Source organism: Anabrus simplex, chromosome 2 (assembly GCF_040414725.1).
Source record: "Anabrus simplex isolate iqAnaSimp1 chromosome 2, ASM4041472v1, whole genome shotgun sequence".
NCBI classification, from domain to species: domain Eukaryota; kingdom Metazoa; phylum Arthropoda; class Insecta; order Orthoptera; family Tettigoniidae; genus Anabrus; species Anabrus simplex.
In genome coordinates this window covers 62,414,446-62,420,181 of record NC_090266.1, presented here as the reverse complement: position 1 = coordinate 62,420,181, position 5,736 = coordinate 62,414,446, and positions in this window count along the sequence as shown.

Below are 5,736 nucleotides of genomic sequence, written 5' to 3'. Positions count from 1 at the left end.
TAGAAGGTAGGATTAACAAAATTGAACTTTACAATATTATAAGTGGAAACAAGGATGACATCAGGGCAATAGGTTATGCGGGATATTTACAATTTTCACTCACCAAATCCATAACATTCCATACGAGTTGCAGGCACAATCTGCCTAATTAATTTCCATCTTCACAAAGACACAATGGTTCAATCAAAGGTGCTTAAACACCCACCAGAGTGCAAAAACACAACAAATATTGACTCACAGAGTCCTCACAGGAGCAATGGTAACCAGCACCAAGAGACAATATAACAGGGTCCCTTTACCACAACATGCCACACAGCATCTTAACCAATTCATGGTGCAAAACCACACCACCACCAAATTCAGGACTAGGAAACCAAGCACAAAGGTAAAAGAAGATAACTTCTCAGGCTTCAAGTCCATGTATTGACTTCTCTACTCAACATAATATCAATAGACGGAAGATGGTTACTGTCAACACCCCAACATACACTCCACAACTCGCACAGAACGATAAGATCAACAAGAAGATACTAAATCCAAGAAAATATTTCAGTAGTGTGGCGATAATAGTAATGCGTGGAATAAAATACAACAAGAACCATGAACATCATAAAGGACAACCTAATACCACCCATAGAGGAAGAGTAGTTTTAAAACAGGACAAAATTTCAAAACAATGGGATAATACATTCAACCAAAGGAAAACCATAAGCCAAGTAAGGAATAAATTGAGATTACTAAGAATAGAGGTACTACTGTCAGTTCTTAGAATAATTATCAAAGGGCAACGCATCATTAGAAATGAAGGGGGACTGAAACCAATAGCTAGAGATGGAAAAACCATAAAGATCCAAGATCCATGCACGAAGCAAACGGTCTACCAACTCCGACACAGGTTAACAGACCACCCCAAAGGATTTCACCAAAACAAAAGGATTGCAGATACTGATCAGCGGTAAGTAACTGTGTTAATCTTCGAAGCTTAAACAAATGGTACTCAGGGACAGTTATTATTGAAAATCGATAGTAGCCCACAAATAAGATACAGAATAAGATATTAAACCTAATTTCAAAGAGATAAATAATGATAAGATCACCAACACCAGAAACAAGTCAAGGATATGAACAAAGTATTCCATGATTAAATCAACCACCAGATAGTTAAAACTCAACCAATTTTTTAAAAAAAATATATTTTAGAACGATCACCCAGGTGACAAAATTAAAACGAGCAGCCAATAGTTCAGAAGGCTACCAAATAGATACCCTGCACAGGAGGATAAATACATATCAACAGGACACGGTCATAACATTTTCGCTATACCACAGTATGAGCAGCAAGGATGACGAAAGGCAGACTCGAAGAATTCATTATCAAATCCTACTCACAGCCAAGGCAGATTTGACATGATAAATAAAAATTTAAACCCAGAAAAGGTAAGATATTAGGTGTACAGCTCAGGAAACTTATTGGTAACAAACCCCAAGAAACAGACATGTGATAAATTCCACACACCACCAAACCACCACGTTCACCTCTGAAACATCGGCAGTCCCAAAACAAATAGAAGCATAACAACCTTAGGTTCCAAAGTCACAGAAACATATACCTAAATGAAACTGACAAGTACACTTACAATAAACCATAACGTGTTAACTGTTTAATTAGCTCACTGAAATGCAGGTTCTCAGTTGTATGTTGATTCCAGCACCCCAGGTGCTTGACAAAACAGAAACCCAAAGGAAGGGAAACAGTAGAACAGTACTGTTCATCAACCAGGTTTAATTTGAGACAGATGGACACGCCTAATTCTTTTAGCAACCGGGTCACTCACTAACATAGATACCGGGGACAGAAATTGCAATACGGTGCAAGGCCCTTGATACCTAGGCGCCAGCTTGGCAGAAAATTTATTAACAGCTTTACTGATGGGATAACATTTAATGAAGACTGTATCGCCAACCTTCACTCTAGTTGATTTCCTACCCAAATTGTACCTTTTCTTGGCTTTCTCATATGACACGGACAGGTTTTTCTTTGCTTCGTCCCAACAGATGACTAGTGAAAGCACTGGCATTATCAGAAACAAGGAACTTGGGAGGGCCGAAAGAAGCAAAGATATAATTTAGACAGTTAATAGTAGTCCAAGAAGTGGTAGACCTAGTAGGAAAGATCCAAGTGAACCGTGAGAACGCATCGACACACACAAAGATATGAGTGTTCCCCTGAGAAGATCGAACCATTGGTCCCACGTAGTCAATGAATAGTCGCTCCATCGGGCGAGAGGCTTGTGAGGATGATAACAAACCTACACGGTTGTTCAAACTAGGTTTACTGATGGCACAAATTTTACATGACTTAATCATGTTTCTGATGTCACAGTCCATCCTTTTCCAAATGAAAAACTGCCTAATTTTCTGCCTTGTCTTGAACATACCTAAATGACCTCCAATTGGACAGTAGTGATAATACTTGAAGATAATCGGTATTAGCACCTTGGGCACAACAATTTTGAAACTATGGTCTCCTCGACCCTTACAACACAGGACACCCTTGACAAGAGAGTAAGGCTTCACTAGAGTTCCATTATTAATTTTGTCGATGATTTCACTTAATTCAGGGTCAGATTTCTGATGATCTTCAAATTCATGGTAAAGTAAAGGTAGATTAGTAAGGATGGCACTAACTCCAATGACATTACTTTCATCAAAATTTACAACATCAGATTTTTCCTTAGGACAAGGTTCCCCATCAAACATTCTGCTTAGACTATCGGCGATGACATTATCTGTACCTCTGATATGCTTAACTTGAAAATTAAATGCAGAAATCCTAAGTGCCCATCGAGTGATCCTCCCAGTTCTTTTGGGCCGGTTCAAAACCCACGACAAAGCCTGATTATCTGTCTCCAGGTCAAAATTTACATGTTCAACAAATGGCCGAAACTTTTCGAGGGCAAACAGGACTGCAAGGCACTCCAACTCGTAAACAGAGTATTTACTCTCAAGATCAGTTAGGACACGGGAGGCATATGCAACAGGTCTGCGTCCATCCTCGTACTCTTGCAGGAGTACACCAGCAATAGCCTTTCCAGATGCGTCGGTCTGAACAATAAAGCGTTTAGAAAAATCAGGTATGGCCAAAACAGGGGCGTTCAACAGAGCAAGTTTCAATTTCTCAAAAGCTTCTTGTTGAAGGGGACCCCAGAAGAACTTCACATCTTTCCGCCTTAAATGATTGAGAGGAGCAGCTACCTCAGCGAAATTGGGAATAAATTTCCTGAAAAAGTTAACCATTCCCACAAAACGGGCAATGCCTTTGACATCTTTAGGAGGCTGGAACTCACGAATGGCCTGTGTCCTGGATTGGTCAATGGAAACTCCATTTGAAGAGACAACGTGTCCAAGAAAGGACATACTCGGTTGGCCAAAGGCTACCTTAGATAGCTTAACGGTGAGGCCAGCTTTCCTCAAGCGCTCAAGAACTTCCCGAACATGGGTCACATGTTCTTCAAAGGTTTTAGAATATATAACGACATCATCAAGATAATTAAAAACGCATTTAAATTTGATATCAGAGAAGATAGAATCAAGCAAACGAGTGAGAACACCAGCACCAGAATTCAAACCGAACGGGAGCCGGAGAAATTCATACAAATTCCAGTCAGTAATGAAGGCAGTAAGAGGTATTGACCGCTTAGATAAAGGAATTTGATAGTAGGCCTGGTTAAGGTCCAGTACTGTGAAAAACTTTGCCCCAGAAAACCACCCAAAGCAGGTGTGCAGGTCAGGTAACGGAATAGACTGAAGAACCACTTTCTGGTTTAATTTCCTATAGTCCAGAACAGCACGGAAGCCACCAGAGGGCTTGGGTACAAGGAAAACAGGAGAGGCATATGGAGAGGTAGAAGGTCGGATAACCCCTTCCGCAAGCATTTTCTCAATAATCTTTTTTAATTCTAACATACGTGGAGGAGAGAGTCTATACGGGGGAGACCTCACAGGTTTGGTATCAGTTAGTTCGATATCATATTCAAGAACATCAGTTAGCCCTAATTTACTGGTGAATACTTCAGGAAATTCACTACAGAGAGCACGGATTACCTCAGCCTTTTCTTTACTTAAATGATCAAGTTTTAAGTTTTCAATACCATTACTTTCATCTGGTACAGACCCAGATACACAAGAGACTTTAAGGGTACCCCTAGAACTCTCAATCAATTTAAATTTACAGGTGGGAGAAAATTTAAAAAAGAACATTTTGTCCTGAAGATCGAGAACTAATCCCGTTTTTGACAAGAATCCAGATCCTAAAATTACATTGCAGGGTAGTTGGGATGCCACTAGGAAGGTAATCTTCCAAGTGAAATTTCCTATTCTTAGTTTTACTCTCACAGTTCCCAAAATATCCAATTTGTTACCATTAGCTGCAACACATTTAATGCCAACGGGTTGCAATTCAGAAAATTTACAGGCACTCTTCAGACAATTATACCAATCAAAATCAATCAAATTCACCATACTACCCAAATCCACCAATGCAAGGACAGGTTCATTATTTACTTCCACCTTAGTGAAAGTACCATGGGAAGAAACGAGCCCATATATTTTATTACATTCAGGAGGACAGAGAACTTCATTCACATCATTTGAATTCACAGAATTTTGAAATGCAGATAGTTTACCATTAGCCTTTTGTCATTTGCTACGTCTATGGAAGGAGTTAGGGCAGGAATTTTTGGAATGTTGCCGAGAACCACACAAATAGCAACAAATATCCAGTTTTCTGTTCTTGGAAGGGCAAGAATTCCTGAGATGCTCGACAGAACCACATACAAAACATGCTTTAAGATTAGAACCATTACCAGTTTTAGAACCCACTGGATAATTGGGATTAATAGGGGGAGGTAGGTGTACCGATCTGGACGCGTCTCCGTGCTTTACATCTTCTGCGAAGGAACACGCGGCCTCAAGTTCACTGAAATTAGTAGGACACCTCATAAGGGAAAGGTAAGACTGATAGGCAGGAGATATCCCTTTTAGTATACGAGTCACCATTTCTTCTTCAGGGACCGTAATTCGGAACACCTTACAAAAGAATTTCACATCAACAATGTATGTTAGCAAATTTTCATGAAGGTACTGAGTCCTGAAGCAATGCTATGGAATGAGACTCTGAAGGGCTAAGGAGGGAATAAATTTATCAAGAATTAGTTCATGAAAATCATCAATTTTACACTTCAGAGAAATAGCCTCAGAAATTTCTCTCTTTAAAATACCCTCGCAATGGGAAAATAAGGCCCTATACATGCCCAGATCGTCAACAGAGTATACACAAGCGGATTCCTTGATTTCTACAAGGAATCTTAGGAATCTTAAAGTTTCTTCGATTGAATTCACAGAAAAATTTTTAACTCCGTTAAACAGTTCCTTAAAGGAATTATGAGAAGGGGTAACATTTACCCTAGAGATGAGGCTTTCTAACACAGAAGTAGGAACACAGGTAGACTCTTGTTCATTAGTATTGGAAGCAACTCGGTTAGGATGGTTATTAGGGTTAGGACACAAAGGACCTTGTCTGTCAACCACAGATAACTTTTCTACCTCTCTACACGCTAACATCAGGTCTAACTCAGTTGAGATACTAGAGGCGAGACATAACAAACGTGTTAACTCACTAACATTTTCTACAGCAGGTTTAACGGTTAAAAGGTCTTGAATCCGCCCACAATAGTG